We start from the raw sequence: 17,359 nt of genomic DNA, 5'->3' as shown, positions 1-17,359 counted from the left end.
TGTTTCAGATAAAAAACATGCTTCGAAATGTGATTCTGTGGTAGGAATTAAGTCCACAGTTCTTTGACAATGCATTGTACTCAAAAATGTTTTTTTGTATGCTGACAATCGTTCAGAAAACATCAAATTTGGATCAGCAGGTGAAACAGTCCACTCCATTTCTTTCTGACATGTAGCAACAAACTCTCCCACACCTTGTCACTGCCAGTGTGTACGTTTGGCCAAGGAAATGTGAGGGCGAGTACCACAAACATTAAAAAAATCGAAATGCTCTGGAGTGAGCGACACAGCCAATAAAGTAGGCGCACATATTTTTTCACTTCTTCTCATAGTCATTGTCAGGCCCCAAAGAAATGTGTGATGTGCAGTGCAAATCAGTAGGTTGCATGAAATCAGAAAGGGGTGAAACTAACGCTTTTGCTTCTTCCACTAGTTGTTGTGAAAAAGGAGAGCTGGGAAGTTTCCACTCATAAGCATATGTAAGTGCCGATGAATCAAACTGCACTGCTGTGAAAACTTTGTCAGGCTGTAACATAACCTTAACACCCTCTGGTGTAGAAGTTAAAATAATGCCTAATTTACACATGAGATCACAGCCCATCAGGTTAATGGGACACAACTCTGATAACAAAAATGAGTGTTTGAAGGAGAGCTCATCGGGAGTGAAAACACGCAATGGGCATTGTCATTTTCTCCTTCACAACCTGGCCTGATGCAGACATACAGTAAACGTGGTTTCCACTTAACTTTGGAGGACAATCAAACTCCCCTGACATCACTACTGATGAACATGTTCCTATATTCTGAGAGAAATATCTTTGCTCTAGGACGGAACTAGCATGCAAAACTTTACTACGTGAATCACAGTCGGCAAGCGTTTCTTCACTACACAGAGCAGGAAAAATGTGTGAGTGTGTTTGTGCTATCACCCATTAGTGGAGGCTCCGCTGCCGCGTGACGTCCAGAACCTGCCTCCCACCCTCAGTCAGCCTTTTGCCCAATTTCATCACTTTTTAGCTGTGGACAGTCCTTCTTCCAGTGTCCAGTCTGGCCACAGTAAAAACAAATATTCGGATCATAGCTCTGGCGTGGCTCCTCTCCCACACGTCCACGTCTTCGACTTCGGCCTCGTCCTCTGTTTACACCAACTGCGTAATACATGGTCATGGTTGCCACATGCAGCTCCTTTTCACACTTGTCCCTTTTGGTTGTCTTACGCGTCTCAACTTGGTTCTGAGCATGGCGAGCATATCGGCGAACGTCAGCCAAACGAGGACCCTCACACCATCCCACGTAAATGTTCTTTACTTCAGTGGCGACATCTATATAATATTGTCTGGGTCCCGTTAAAACATGTATTTTTCCCATCTAATTCCTTGTTTGCTTTAAAACAAGTATTCCCCATTTTCTATCCCTTCAGTAGCCAACCAGTTTGTATGGAGTACACTGGAGCAACTTGACTGATCAGTAAAACACTGCTTTTGTTGTCACCGCAAGGTTTCCCCCGTCGGTTGTTTCACTGAGACACTACTGAGTAACTACAACTCAACACAGTTTATACACATAACATTCATATACATACTAACAAACAAACAAACAATAATTTATCGCAATTTTCTCATCTCTGTTTGAACGTACACCCAGGTAAATATTCCTGTAGTCTTCTCATACCGACTATGGACCCATTCATTGTTTAACTTCACTGTTTTGCAAATCCTAATTGAATATTACACATTGACATTGAACTTTACTGGATAAGCAGGTCTTCATTGCATTCAGCAGCCTATATGTGAGCATCTATGTGTAAGCTGTTCTTCTTTGCATTTATCAGCAGCAAGCAATTCTTCACTGCACATGCATATGTAAATAGTAAAACAATTCCAATGTGTTAGCGAAACCTTCTATATCACAGTGGTTTCTAAGATCTATTTTAAGTTCTTTGCCATCAGTGAGATGACATAGTTTACAAAGTGTGTCAAATTATCACTGAAGATCTTTTCAGGAATTTCAAATCTAGAAATGAGTTATTTTACGCGTGATTTTGCTACTGAGAGTGCATCTGCTTGTGCACATGGAAATATTTCAGACCATTTGGTAAAAACCTCTGTTGTCACTGAGCAGAATCGTTTCCCTTAACATTAATTTAGTTCAATGAAATCTACACAATAATGAAATAATGAAATACAAACAAATATGTTGAAAAAGATACACTGGCTTAGGGAATTATCTTCGTTTTGGTCTTAGATTGCCCTGTGGAATGTATTTTGCACATATTTGACCTGCTAGACAAAACTTTATTCATTTATTTATTCTAAAAAAAAAAATTCAATAATTATATTATGCTGTAAAAACCTTGTTCATTATTGCTTCCATCCCTCCTGTTGAGACATGACATGGTCCGTGGCTCAATACTGCAGCATATTCAAACAAATTCTTTGGCAGTATGGTTTTCCTTCCGGTCATTCATACGAGTCTATTGTAGATGGCAATTGAATAACATCTAATAATGCTAAAATATTTGTAGTTTATACATTTAGCTGTGGATGTCAACATACCTGTTTTTCCAATGCTGTGTTAACACATGTACAGTTGAGAAGGCATACTGACTGTCAGTGTAAACGTTAACAACCTTTTTGTTATTTAATTTACAAGCTTCAGTTAAAGCTACCAATTCGACTGCTTGAACAGAGTAATTTTTTGGTAGTTGGTGTTTTAAGAAAACTTCAGTTTCTGTTACTACTGCAAATCCTGTAGCATTTGTGCCATCAGGGTTTTTTGCTTGACCTGTTGAATAAATATAGTTATTTCTGCATTTTCATAACGTATATCAGTTAAGTCTGGCCTGGGTAAAACACTGATGGTTATTTCTGACATGCAATCATGAGGCTTTCCATCTGTGGGGTAGGTAGCAGTGTGGATGGATTAAGTGTAGCACATCTCTCGACAACAAGGTGTGGCTGTGAAAGAAGAACTGTTATGTAGGAGAGATGTCTGGTAAAGATATTTTGTTAAGTAACCATATCACAGCCACTGCATGAGGTACCTTAAGTGTTAATGGGTGAAATAACACCATTATTGTTGATGCCTGCACTGCCAATGGCTTCTGGCCATTGATTCAAAAGTACGATCTCGTCCCTGTTTCCCCCTTTCAGTGGACACTTGCCCCTAATTACCGCAATTCAGCAGGGGGTCTTTCATTAGGAGTACTGGACTCCCCCGTGCACGGTTTCAGCTCCGACCCTGGAAAGCGGAAAAAACGTTGAGATCTGGTTTGAGGACCCAATTGTTGAGAAAAGTCTCTCAATGAGACTCAGAGTTGCTGGAGTCAGTTAATGCAAATGTTTAATCTTGCAGCAAGTTCAAGAATGTGTGTGTGAATGGGTGTATGTGTGCGAACGTGTGTGAGTTTGTGTATGTGAGAGTTTAATGAACCTGTTATCCACAGGCAGGTCTTAACTAGTATGGCACAGGTCCAGCCTGTCTCATCTTTTTTGGAAGGTCCAGCGCTCGGCCGTAACCCTTCTGTCTGTTTGGACTCTCACATACATTCGGTTAATCATAGAAAAACGAGAACAAAACTTTTTAGCCCCTTAAATTCATAAAACAGACATGGTGCAGTTATTTCCATTCTAGAAAATAAGAGTAATCACCACCATTCCTATAAATTCTGGATATTCTAACAATCTGAATCTTTTTTAAATGTTCGATGAAGCCCTTTGCTGTTCTGTTTAGAGACTCAGCTGATCATAAACCAAGTTTTGCTCTTGAACCAAGCTTCTAAACTCTTCACCTTTTTCATTTCTCAGTTAGTATTCACTTTAAAACTGATTAAAAGAAAAATTAAATGAATGCCTATCAACAAATGTGGGATCTAAACTCTAGTGCTTCCTCTAAAATAATTTCCTTTCTCAATTCAGAAATGTGTGTGTGTAAGTCACAACACCCGTGACACCAAAACGGCTTTCTTTTCTCTCTTTTCTCTACACTCTGCACTGTGAGCACACACACCAAATCAGAAAGGCTTTTTTCTCTCTTTTCTACATTATGGACTGTGGGGACACAAAACCGCTCTCTCTCTTTTTTTTTTTGATTGTGTGCCAGGGCGTTGTCTCACGTATTAGATTATGCTTAAGATACGAATGGGTTTATCAGTCACATCAGAATCCATACATACTGATCCTCCCGTAATAAAATGGTCGGATCTTATCAAACACACTTTGTTTCTTGTGACAAGTCAGCGAAACAGCGTATACACGTCAAGACACTGAATCAAGTTTGCCAAAAGAACTCATAAGTTTGGCAGTATTGCTCTGCCGTCAGCAATCATACACCCATTTTATTTTCATGAGACATGTGCAGGCACCTGTTCATCTACTGTTCTATCACTATGAATTAGTTTATCTATTATCAATAAGGATACTTCTACAACTACTATCAAAGTATGTCCGGACTTCTTATGTTGTCAGTTGCTATATATGAATAAGTGGGTTGCTACTGAAAAGCATTAAGCATGTCACACAGCCCAAACATATAACATTTCAGGACACTTACACAACACATTCAAATCAAACAGTCAGACAACATACAAGAACATATACCCCAGCCGGCATTGCTCCCTGCCTATTTTCCTACAACTAACTATGTGTGCGCACACCTTTATTCACAAACTCTTCAACTTATACTCTTTTACCGAAGCTGCTACAGCTCGATTGGCCAAATACCCTTAGATCCTATTTCGGTGAATTTGACATCTGCCTTGTATGTAACAGATTAGCGGTTTAGCAGTTTTAATTTAGTTTGAGTGAAGGAATTCATTTTATAGCAAAATCCGAAATCGTGAAGAACTCATGAAAGTAAGCTTATTCTCGGATTCCTGAAACTTTAGATTTGCTCTTTCTTTTACTGCAAAGTACAACGTTGAGCAGCACTAATGAGTTGTTTCTATTTTTGGCAGGCTTTACCTTTGCGGATGAAGCCCTTTCTGTCTGTGCAAAAGAAATCTTGTTACTGTGCAGAGTGACTTCTCTGAGTAGAGTCGCCTTACTTGTTGCGACTGTGCCGATGTTCGAAGCTGGAGTGCAAAGTTGTTGCTTGAATGGTGCTCGCTGGAGCGTGTGGTAGTGTAAAGTTATACCATTTAAAAGGGCTGAAGAGTGCTCAGTGCAGCGGGTGGGCGGAGGTGCAAAGTGACACTATGGCCATAAAAAGAACACCGCTACAAGTGCGCATTGTGCCAGGAAGGGCCCTCGGACGTGAACCAGTGGACAGTTATCGCTTCTCGGCCTTTTGGCTAAGATCAAGTGTAGTATCTGTTCTTATCAGTTTAATGTCTGATATGTCCTCTATGCGAGACTACATATTAAATGGATTTTTATCAATAGGAGTTGAAAAAGGAGCTTGCTCCGTTCACTCCAAGCATCGACCCGGTACTGCAGTGCCGCTGGGAACGGTGCGCTCTCCTCTGCTCTTGTGAAAAAGCAAACAGCGGTGCAGGATGGAAGTTTCAGGGAGCCTAAGATGAAACTTTCTTTTAATCTGCTGATAAAAGAGAGTGAATGCGAAGCAGACTTTAACACGGCTCTGGGAGCGAGCCGAGTGCGGGCTAACCGGGAGAATTGCTTGAAAGAAACGCGACACCGAATGAGCAGTCAGATCAAAGCCTCAATACGGTGTTCCCGTGTTGTTTGTGGCTGCCTTGTCTTTTGCACAGAGTAAAAGACAAGGCAGCCATCGAATAGGGCCCGATTGTTCCTACTTGGTCAGCCGAGGAGCAAGGGGGGGGAGCAAGCGTCTCAACCAAGCAAAGCTCACCATGGGGAAGGTGGCTATGCCAACTAGCATGATGCCCTGCTCCCGCAGTGATGGATAATCATACACTGGTTTCTCTTCATAATGTACAAGTCTTTCGCCTTTTACTAAAGACTTCCGTGGAGAGCAGCACTAATGAATTGTTTCTATTTTTGGCAGGCTTTACCTTTGCGGGTGAAGCCCTTTCTGTCTGTGCAAAAGAAATCTTGTTACTGTGCAGAGTGACTTCTCTGAGTAGAGTCGCCTTACTTGTTGCGACTGTGCCGATGTTGCTTGAATGGTGCTCGCTGGAGCGTGCGGTAGTGTAAAGTTATACCATTTAAAAGGGTTGAAGAGTGCTCAGTGCAGCGGGTGGGCGGAGGTGCAAAGTGACACTATGGCCATAAAACGAACACCGCTACAAGTGCGCATTGTGCCAGGAAGGGCCCTCGGACGTGAACCAGTGGACAGTTATCGCTTCTCGGCCTTTTGGCTAAGATCAAGTGTAGTATCTGTACTTATCAGTTTAATATGTGATATGTCTATGCAAGGACTACATATTAAATGGATTTTTATCAATAGGAGTTGAAAAAGGAGCTTGCTCCGTTCACTCCAAGCATCGACCCGGTACTGCAGTGCCGCTGGGAACGGTGCGCTCTCCTCTGCTCTTGTGAAAAAGCAAACAGCGGTGCAGGATGGAAGTTTCTTTAATCTGCTGAGAAAAGAGAGTGAATGCGAAGCAGACTTTAACACGGCTCTGGGAGCGAGCCGAGTGCGGGCTAACCAGGAGAATTGCTTGAAAGAAACGCGACACCGAATGAGCGGTCAGAACAAAGCCTCAATACGGTGTTCCTGTGGTGTTTTTATAAAATGCGGTGTAAAAAAAGGTGTGAATGCCCCATAGAAAACTAAAAGGTGGAGCGGAAGTGTTCGGCTGCAAGAAGGTGTGAATGTCCGACTATATTTGGTGAAAAGCAGGTGAAGCAAGGTCTGAATGCCCAACCTTACATCATCAAAAGCGAGATCAGAGGTTTTTGGCTGCAAGAAGGCCATAGTTTGCCAAAAGCGGGTAAGGTGCGAATGATCGGCTAAATATCAACAAAAGTGGGGGCAGAGGTCTTCGGATGCAAGTGGGTGTGAATATCCCACCATACAAGTATGGTGGAGAGGAAGCTGTGAATGGCCGACCATAGTTTGCAAAAAGCGGGTGAGAAAAGGTGCGAATGTCCAACCATACATGATCAAAACAGGGAGCGGAGGTGTTTGGCTGCGACAAGGTGTGAATGTCCACCCATAATTAATGAAAAGCGGGCAACAAGTAGGTTCGAATGCCCAACCATACATCATCAAAAGCAGGAGTGGATGTGTTCAGCTACAAGAAGGTTTGAATGTCCAAGCATAGTTTGTCAAAAGCGGGTAAGAAAAGGTTCGAATGCCCGAACATACACCATCAAAAGAGGGAGCGGAGGTGTTCCGCTGTAAGACGGTGTGAATGTCCGACCATAGTTGGTAAAAAGTGGGTATGAAAAGGTTCGAATGCCCAAATTCGGCTGCAAAAAACTGTGTTCGGCTGCAAAAAGGTGTGAATGTTCGACTAAATTTTGTAAAAAGCGGGTAAGACAAGGTGCGAATGCCTGACAATCTATGATCAAAAGCGGGAGGAGAGGTCTTCGGATGAGAGTGGTTTAGAATTTCCAACCATAATCTATAAAATGCGGTGAAAAAAAAGGTGTGATAGAACACTAAAAGGTGGAGCGGAAGTGTTCGGCTGCAAGAAGGTGTGAATGTCCGACTATATTTAGTGAAAAGCAGGTGAAGCAAGGTCTGCATGCCCAACCTTACATCATGAAAAGCGAGATCAGAGGTGTTTGGCTGAGAGAAGGCCACAGTTTGCGATGCAATAATTAAAGGCCTCATGCCAGATGTCGCCACTGAAGTAAAGAACATTTACGTGGGATGGTATGAGGGTCCTCGTTTGGCTGACGTTCGCCGATATGCTCGCCATGCTCAGAACCAAGTTGAGACACGTAAGACAACCAAAAGGGACAAGTGTGAAAAGGAGCTGCATTTGGCAGCCATGACCATGTATTACGCAGTTGGTGTAAACAGAGCACGAGGCCGAAGTCGAAGACGTGGACGTGTGAGAGAGGAGGTCGAAATGGGCCACGCCAGAGCTATGATCCGAATATTTGTTTTTACTGTGGCCAGACTGGACACTGGAAGAAGGACTGTCCACAGCTGAAAAGTGATGAAATTTGGCCAAAGGCTGACTGAGGGTGGGAGGCAGGTTCTGGACGTCACGCGGCAGCGGAGCCTCCACTAATGGGTGATAGCACAAACACACTCACACATTTTTCCTGCTCTGTGTAGTGAAGAAACGCTTGCCGACTGTGATTCACGTAGTAAAGTTTTGCATGCTAGTTCCGTCCTAGAGCAAAGATATTTCTCTCAGAATATAGGAACATGTTCATCAGTAGTGATGTCAGGGGAGTTTGATTGTCCTCCAAAGTTAAGTGGAAACCACGTTTACTCTATGTCTGCATCAGGCCAGGTTGTGAAGGAGAAAATGATATCGCCCATTGCGTGTGTCACTCCCGATGGGCTCTCCTTCAAACACTCATTTTTGTTATCAGAGTTGTGTTCCATTAACCTAATGGGCTGTGATCTCATGTGTAAATTAGGCATTATTTTAACTTCTACACCAGAGGGTATTAACGTTATGTTACAGTCTGACAAAGTTTTCACAGCAGTGCAGTTTGATTCATCTGCACTTACATATGCTTATGAGTGGAAACTTCCCAGCTCTCCTTTTTCACAACAACTAGTGGAAGAAGCAAAAGCGTTAGTTTCACCCCTTTCTGATTTCATGCAACCTGCTGATTTGCACTGAAGATCACACATTTCTTTGGGGCCTGACAATGACTATGAGAAGAAGTGAAAAAATATGTGCGCCTACTTTATTGGCTGTGTCGCTCACTCCAGAGCAATTCGATTTTTTTAATGTTTGTGGTACTCGCCCTCACATTTCCTTGGCCAAACGTACACACTGGCAGTGACAAGGTGTGGGAGAGTTTGTTGCTACATGTCAGAGAGAAATGGAGTGGACCGTTTCACCTGCTGATCCAAATTTGATGTTTTCTGAACGATTGTCAGCGTACAAAAAAACATTTTTGAGAACAATGCATTGTCAAAGAACTGTGGACTTAATTCCTACCACAGAATCACATTTTGAAGCATGTTTTTTATCTGAAACAGATTTGTCTTCGATACCCATGTTGGCTGAAGTGCCCAATGATCTTTGGGCTAAGAGCAAATATGATGTGGGGTTGATAAAAGGCTGTGAACCAGTAATTGTCACCCCTAAATCAGACTTTTGTCCATGTAAAAAACAATACCCTTTTAAGCCTGAAGCAATTAAAGGGATTAAACTTGTTTTTCAATCTTTTCAGAAAACAGGCGTTATTGTTCCTTTTGAAAATTCACCTGTGCTTACTCCATTGTTTCCTGTTAAAAAGATTAAAGATGCTGGCCAGCCAGATGAATGGCGTTTTGTACAGGACCTCCAAGCGGTGAATGCTGCAGTTCAGCCACATGCTCCTACTGTGCCCAACCCACACACTATTTTGTCTCAAATTACATCAGATGCACAGTTTTTCTCAGTGGTTGACTTGTCGCCAGTGCACCCTGATAGCCCATTTTGGTTTGCTTTTTAGTTTGAAGGGAGATCTTGGACTTTTACCCGGTTATGCCAGGGGTACTGTGAAAGTCCCACTATTTACAATGCTGCCCTCAAAGCTAGTCTGGATTAACTTCAATCAACCACAGGCTCTGCTCTTTTGCAGTATGTGGATGACATCCTTTTATGTAGTCCATCTAAACAACAGTGTGAAAAAGACAGTGAATCTGTTGAAACATCTTCCTTCTTATGGCCATAAAGCCAGCGTTTCTAATTTACAGTTTGTACAGGACGAAGTCACCTTTTTGGGTCATGTGATTTCTAAGGATGGGCGCTCACTTTCTCCTAAACGTGTTGCTGCAGTTCAGATCATTCCTAAACCGGTTACTAAAAAACAGCTTATGTCATTCTTAGGTATAACATCTTACTGCAGGAACTTTATTCCTAACTACTCTTTTCTCGAAGCTCTCTTAGGTGCTCTTATCCATGGTAAAGGCCTCCAGTCAGCTGATCGTGTTCCATGGACTCCTGAGGCTGAATCAGCCTTTAGTCAGCTTAAGCTGGCTCTTCAAACAGCACCAACACTTGGCATTCCAGATCCTCATAAACCTTTCATACAGGCAGTTGATGAGAAGCATGGTTGTATGACATCTGTTCTTATGCAGGAACATGGGGCAGGCAAAGGCCAGTGGCTCATTTCTCAGCAAAACTGGACTCTGTGGCTGCAGGCCTGCCTGGTTGTCTTCGTGCTGTTGCAGCTGCAGAGAAAGCTGTCCTGGCCTCCCAAGATATTGTGGGCTACGCTAATTTGACTGTTTTGGTTCCTCATGCTGTTGCCTTTATTCTTCTCGAGCAGAAAACTTCACATCTTTCAACTGCTCGTTGGCTCAGATACACCTCTGTGATATGCCAAATGTCACTGTTAAACGTTGTACTGTTCTGAATCCTGCTACTTTGCTTCCAACTCCTGAGGATGGGGAGCCTCATGACTGTGAAGCTGTTTTGGAACAAGTTTGTACACCCCGACCTGATCTTTTAGAGACTCCTCTTCCAAACTCTGACATGATTCTTTTTGTAGATGGATCAGCTTTGCGTGATCCAGCCACAGGTACTAACTGTGTTTGGTTTGCAGTATGTTCTTCACATGACACTTTGTTGTCTGGTTCTCTTCCTAAACATTTCTCTGCTCAAACTACTGAGCTTATTGCACTTACTGAAGCTTGTAAGTTGGCAGCTGGTAAGTCACTATTTACACAGATTCCAGATATGCTTTTGGTGTTGTTCATGACTTTGGTGCGCTGTGGAAACACAGGCATTTCCTTAAATCAGATGGTAAAACTATTCTGAACTCCAAGCAGGTTTCTGATCTTCTTGATGCGATCCTTTTGCCTACAGCAATCTCGGTCTGTAAGTGTGCGGCTCACACTAACTCAGACGATCCTGTTGCTTGTGGCAATGCCAGAGCTGATGCTGCAGCTAAGCAAGCAGCTAAATCTTTTCCTGTTTTCGCTTCCCTCTCTTTGCAGGCAGAAGACTCCCTCACAGATCTCCATGCTTTGCAAACTTTTGCCTCTGCAGATGAAATTTGGTCACACTTAGCATACTGACTGTCAGTGTAAACGTTAACAACCTTTTTGTTATTTAATTTACAAGCTTCAGTTAAAGCTACCAATTCGACCGCTTGAACAGAGTAATTTTTTGGTAGTGGTTGTTTTAAGAAAACTTCAGTTTTTGTTACTACTGTAAATCCTGTAGCATTTGTGCCATCAGGGTTTTTTGCTTGACCTGTTGAATAAATATAGTTATTTCTGCATTTTCATAACGTATATCAGTTAAGTCTGGCCTGGGTAAAACACTGATGGTTATTTCTGACATGCAATCATGAGGCTTTCCATCTGTGGGGTAGGTAGCAGTGTGGATGGATTAAGTGTAGCACATCTCTCGACAACAAGGTGTGGCTGTGAAAGAAGAACTGTTATGTAGGAGAGATGTCTGGTAAAGATATTTTGTTAAGTAACCATATCACAGCCACTGCATGAGGTACCTTAAGTGTTAATGGGTGAAATAACACCATTATTGTTGATGCCTGCACTGCCAATGGCTTCTGGCCATTGATTCAAAAGTACGATCTCGTCCCTTTTTCCCCCTTTCAGTGGACACTGGCCCCTAATTACCGCAATTCAGCAGGGGGTCTTTCATTAGGAGTACTGGACTCCCCCGTGCACGGTTTCAGCTCCGACCCTGGACAGCGGAAAAAACGTTGAGATCTGGTTTGAGGACCCAATTGTTGAGAAAAGTCTCTCAATGAGACTCAGAGTTGCTGGAGTCAGTTAATGCAAAGGTTTAATCTTGCAGCAAGTTCAAGAATGTGTGTGTGTATGGGTGTATGTGTGCGAACGTGTGTGAGTTTGTGAGAGTTTAAAGAACCTGTTATCCACAGGCAGGTCTTAACTAGTATGGCACGGGTCCAGCCTGTCTCATCTTTTTTGGAAGGTCCAGCGCTCGGCCGTAACCCTTCTGTCTGTTTGGACTCTCACATACATTCGGTTAATCATAGAAAAACGAGAACAAAACTTTTTAGCCCCTTAAATTCATAAAACAGACATGGTGCAGTTATTTCCATTCTAGAAAATAAGAGTAATCACCACCATTTCTATAAATTCTGGATATTCTAACAATCTGAATCTTTTTTAAATGTTCGATGAAGCCCTTTGCTGTTCTGTTTAGAGACTCAGCTGATCATAAACCAAGTTTTGCTCTTGAACCAAGCTTCTAAACTCTTCACCTTTTTCATTTCTCAGTTAGTATTCACTTTAAAACTGTTTAAAAGAAAAATTAAATGAGTGCCTATCAACAAATGTGGGATCTAAACTCTAGTGCTTCCTCTAAAATAATTTCCTTTCTCAATTCAGAAATGTGTGTGTTTAAGTCACAACTCCCGTGACACCAAAACGGCTTTCTTTTCTCTCTTTTCTCTACACTCTGCACTGTGAGCACACACACCAAATCAGAAAGGCTTTTTTCTCTCTTTTCTACATTATGGACTGTGGGGACACAAAACCGCTCTCTCTTTTTTTTTTTTTGATTGTGTGCCAGGGCGTTGTCTCACGTATTAGATTATGCTTAAGATACGAATGGGTTTATCAGTCACATCAGAATCCATACATACTGATCCTCCCGTAATAAAATGGTCGGATCTTATCAAACACACTTTGTTTCTTGTGACAAGTCAGCGAAACAGCGTATACACGTCAAGACACTGAATCAAGTTTGCCACAAGAACTCATAAGTTTGGCAGTATTGCTCTGCCGTCAGCAATCATACACCCATTTTATTTTCATGAGACATGTGCAGGCACCTGTTCATCTACTGTTCTATCACTATGAATTAGTTTATCTATTATCAATAAGGATACTTCTACAACTACTATCAAAGATGTCCGGACTTCTTATGTTGTCAGTTGCTATATATGAATAAGTGGGTTGCTACTGAAAAGCATTAAGCATGTCACACAGCCCAAACATATAACATTTCAGGACACACCACACAGTTAACAACCACAGTGAAGCGTGTCAAAGCCCAAACATGTAACATTCAACAGGACACTTACACAACATATTCAAATCAAACAGTCAGACAACATACAAGAACATATACCCCAGCCGGCATTGCTCCCTGCCTATTTTCCTACAACTCACTATGTGTGCGCACACCTTTATTCACAAACTCTTCAACTTATACTCTTTTACCGAAGCTGCTACAGCTCGATTGGCCAAATACCCTTAGATCCTATTTCGGTGAATTTGACATCTGCCTTGCATTTAACAGATTAGCGGTTTAGCAGTTTTAATTTAGTTTGAGTGAAGGAATTCATTTTATAGAAAAATCCTAAATCGTGAAGAAGAAAGAAGAAAGTAAGCTTATTCTCGGATTCCTGAAACTTTAGATTTGCTCTTTCTTTTACTGCAAAGTACAACGTTGAGCAGCACTAATGAGTTGTTTCTATTTTTGGCAGGCTTTACCTTTGTGGATGAAGCCCTTTCTGTCTGTGCAAAAGAAATCTTGTTACTGTGCAGAGTGACTTCTCTGAGTAGAGTCGCCTTACTTGTTGCGACTGTGCCGATGTTCGAAGCTGGAGTGCAAAGTTGTTGCTTGAATGGTGCTCGCTGGAGCATGCGGTAGTGTAAAGTTATACCATTTAAAAGGGCTGAAGAGAGCTCAGTGCAGCGGGTGGGCGGAGGTGCAAAGTGACACTATGGCCATAAAAAGAACACTGCTACAAGTGCCCATTGTGCCAGGAAGGGCCCTCGGACGTGAACCAGTGGACAGTTATCGCTTCTCGGCCTTTTGGCTAAGATCAAGTGTAGTATCTGTTCTTATCAGTTTAATGTCTGATATGTCCTCTATGCGAGGACTACATATTAAATGGATTTTTATCAATAGGAGTTGAAAAAGGAGCTTGCTCCGTTCACTCCAAGCATCGACCCGGTACTCCAGTACCGCTGGGAACGGTGCGCTCTCCTCTGCTCTTGTGTAAAAGCAAACAGTGGTGCAGGATGGAAGTTTCAGGGAGCCCAAGATGAAACTTTCTTTTAATCTGCTGAGAAAAGAGAGTGAATGCGAAGCAGACTTTAACACGGCTCTGGGAGCGAGCCGAGTGCGGGCTAACCGGGAGAATTGCTTGAAAGAAACGCGACACCGAATGAGCGGTCAGAACAAAGCCTCAATACGGTGTTCCCATGTTGTTTGTGGCTGCCTTGTCTTTTGCACAGAGTAAAAGACAAGGCAGCCATCGAATAGGGCCCGATTGTTCCTACTTGGTCAGCCGAGGAGCAAGGGGGGGGGGCAAGCGTCTCAACCAAGCAAAGCTCACCATGGGGAAGGTGGCTATGCCAACTAGCCTGATGCCCTGCTCCCGCAGTGATGGATAATCGTACTCTGGTTTCTCTTCATAATGTACGTCTTTCGCCTTTTACTAAAGACTTCCGTGGAGAGCAGCACTAATGAATTGTTTCTATTTTTGGCAGGCTTTACCTTTGCGGGTGAAGCCCTTTCTGTCTGTGCAAAAGAAATCTTGTTACTGTGCAGAGTGACTTCTCTGAGTAGAGTCGCCTTACTTGTTGCGACTGTGCCGATGTTCAAAGCTGGAGTTGTTGCTTGAATGGTGCTCGCTGGAGCGTGCGGTAGTGTAAAGTTATACCATTTAAAAGGGTTGAAGAGTGCTCAGTGCAGCGGGTGGGTGGAGGTGCAAAGTGACACTATGGCCATAAAAAGAACACCGCTACAAGTGCGCATTGTGCCAGGAAGGGCCCTCGGACGTGAACCAGTGGACAGATATTGCTTCTCGGCCTTTTGGCTAAGATCAAGTGTAGTATCTGTTTTTTATCAGTTTAATATGTGATATGTCTATGCAAGGACTACATATTAAATGGATTTTTATCAATAGGATTTGAAAAAGGAGCTTGCTCCGTTCACTCCAAGCATCGACCCGGTACTGCAGTGCCGCTGGGAACGGTGCGCTCTCCTCTGCTCTTGTGAAAAAGCAAACAGCGGTGCAGGATGGAAGTTTCTTTTAGTCTGCTGAGAAAAGAGAGTGAATGCGAAGTAGACTTTAACACGGCTCTGGGAGCGAGCCGAGTGCGGGCTAACCAGGAGAATTGCTTGAAAGAAACGCGAACCGAATGAGCGGTCAGAACAAAGCCTCAATACGGTGTTCCTGTGGTGTTTTTATAAAATGCGTTGAAAAAAAAGGTGTGAATGCCCCAGAGAAAACTAAAAGGTGGAGCGGAAGTGTTCGGCTGCAAGAAGGTGTGAATGTCCGACTATATTTGGTGAAAAGCAGGTGAAGCAAGGTCTGAATGCCCAACCTTACATCATCAAAAGCGAGATCAGAGGTTTTTGGCTGCAAGAAGGCGATAGTTTGCCAAAAGCGGGTAAGGTGCGAATGACCGACTAAATATCAACAAAAGTGAGGGCGGAGGTCTTCGGATGCAAGTGGGTGTGAATATCCCACCATACAAGTATGGTGGAGAGGAAGCTGTGAATGGCCGACCATAGTTTGCAAAAAGCGGGTGAGAAAAGGTGCGAATGTCCAACCATACATGATCAAAACAGGGAGCGGAGGTGTTTGGCTGCGACAAGGTGTGAATGTCCACCCATAATTAATGAAAAGCGGGCAACAAGTAGGTTCGAATGCCCAACCATACATCATCAAAAGCAGGAGTGGATGTGTTCGGCTACAAGAAGGTTTGTATGTCTGAGCATAGTTTGTAAAAAGCGGGTAAGAAAAGGTTCGAATGCCCGAACATACACCATCAAAAGAGGGAGCGGAGGTGTTCCGCTGTAAGACTGTGTGAATGTCCGACCATATTTGGTAAAAAGTGGGTATGAAAAGGTTCGAATGCCCAAATTCAGCTGCAAAAAACTGTGTTCGGCTGCAAAAAGGTGTGAATGTTTGACTAAAGTTTGTAAAAAGCAGGTAAGACAAGGTGCGAATGCCTGACAATGTATGATCAAAAGCGGGAGCGGAGGTGTTCAGCTGCAAGAAGGTCTAAATGTCCATCATTAATTGCTAGAAAACATGAAAGAAAATTTTCGAAAATCAATCCGCACATGATCATAAGTGGGAGAGGAGGTGTTCAGCTGCAAGAAGGTGTGAATGTCCTACCATAATTGCTGAAAAATGTGTTAGAAACGGTAAGAATGCCGGACCATACATCATCAAAAGCTAGAGAGGTGGTGTTCGGCGGCAAGTAGGTGTGAATGTCTGACTAAAGTTCAAATATATTAACAAAAGCGGGAGGAGAGGTCTTCGGATGAGTGGTTGAGAATTTCCGACCATAATCTATAAAATGCGGTGAAAAAAAAGGTGTGATGGAAACCTAAAAGGTGGAGCGGAAGTGTTCGGCTGCAAGAAGGTGTGAATGTCCATCTATAGTTGGTGAAAAGCAGGAAAAGCAAGGTCTGAATGCCCAATCTTACATCATCAAAAGTGAGATCAGAGGTGTTTGGCGGCAAGAAAACGGGTAAGGTGTGAATGACCGACTAAATATCAACAAAAGTGGGGGCGGAGATCTTCGGATGCAAGTGGGTGTGAATATCCCACCATACAAGTATGGTGGAGAGGAAGCTGTGAATGACCGACCATAGTTTGCAAAAAGCGGGTGAGAAAAGGTGCGAATGTCCAACCATACATGATCAAAACAGGGAGCGGAGGTGTTTGGCTGCGACAAGGTGTGAATGTCCACCCATAATTAATGAAAAGCGGGCAACAAGTAGGTTCGAATGCCCAACCATACATCAACAAAAGCAGGAGTGGATGTGTTTGGCTACAAGAAGGTTTGAATGTCCGAGCATAGTTTGTAAAAAGCGGGTAAGAAAAGGTGCGAATGCCCGACAAAGTATGATCAAAAGAGGGAGTGGAGGTTTTCGGCTGCAAGAAGGTGTGAACATCCGACCAAAGTTTGTAAAAAGCAGTTAAGAAAAGGTTCGAATATCCAACCAAACATAATCAAAAGTGGGAGCAGAGCTGTTCGACTGCAAGTAGGTGTGAATGTCCACCAATAATTCCTGAAAAATGGGTAACAAAAGGTGCGAATGCCCAACCATACATCATCAAAAGAAGAAGTGGATGTGTTCTGCTACAAGAAGGTTTGAATGTCCGACCATAGTTTGTAAAAAGTGGGTAAGAAAAACTTCGAATGCCCGAACATACACCATCAAAAGAGGGAGCGGAGGTGTTCCGCTGTAAGATGCTGCGAATGTCCGACCATAGTTGGTAAAAAGCGGGTAAGAAAAGGTTAAAAAACCCGACTGTACACAATCAATAGCGGGAGCGGAGTTGTTCGGCTACAAGAAGGTGTGAAAGTCCGACCATGGTTTGTAAAACGCGGGTAA

The 17,359-nt window shown here is 42.9% G+C and overlaps 6 non-coding genes across 6 annotated transcripts; all 6 read left to right on the top strand.

Annotated features, from left to right (window-relative positions):
- Nucleotides 1–5,270: 5,270 nt before the first annotated feature.
- On the top strand, nucleotides 5,271–5,460 carry LOC140283450 (U2 spliceosomal RNA). The gene has a single exon (XR_011910086.1). It is a non-coding gene; the product is annotated as a U2 spliceosomal RNA (small nuclear RNA).
- A 411-nt stretch (nucleotides 5,461–5,871) lies between these two features.
- LOC140283520 (U5 spliceosomal RNA) lies at nucleotides 5,872–5,985 on the top strand. The gene has a single exon (XR_011910118.1). It is a non-coding gene; the product is annotated as a U5 spliceosomal RNA (small nuclear RNA).
- Nucleotides 5,986–6,260: 275 nt separating this feature from the next.
- On the top strand, nucleotides 6,261–6,448 carry LOC140283338 (U2 spliceosomal RNA). Its single transcript, XR_011910043.1, has one exon. It is a non-coding gene; the product is annotated as a U2 spliceosomal RNA (small nuclear RNA).
- Nucleotides 6,449–13,794: 7,346 nt separating this feature from the next.
- On the top strand, nucleotides 13,795–13,985 carry LOC140283279 (U2 spliceosomal RNA). The gene has a single exon (XR_011909989.1). It is a non-coding gene; the product is annotated as a U2 spliceosomal RNA (small nuclear RNA).
- A 411-nt stretch (nucleotides 13,986–14,396) lies between these two features.
- LOC140283550 (U5 spliceosomal RNA) lies at nucleotides 14,397–14,508 on the top strand. The gene has a single exon (XR_011910146.1). It is a non-coding gene; the product is annotated as a U5 spliceosomal RNA (small nuclear RNA).
- A 291-nt stretch (nucleotides 14,509–14,799) lies between these two features.
- Nucleotides 14,800–14,988, top strand: LOC140283362 (U2 spliceosomal RNA). The gene has a single exon (XR_011910065.1). It is a non-coding gene; the product is annotated as a U2 spliceosomal RNA (small nuclear RNA).
- The last annotated feature ends 2,371 nt before the right edge of the window (nucleotides 14,989–17,359 follow it).

Source organism: Leuresthes tenuis, unplaced genomic scaffold (assembly GCF_036924035.1).
Source record: "Leuresthes tenuis unplaced genomic scaffold, fLeuTen1.0.hap1 SCAF_23, whole genome shotgun sequence".
NCBI classification, from domain to species: Eukaryota; Metazoa; Chordata; class Actinopteri; order Atheriniformes; family Atherinopsidae; genus Leuresthes; species Leuresthes tenuis.
Note: the sequence above shows the minus strand (reverse complement) of the source record. Positions and strands in the feature narration are given on the sequence as shown.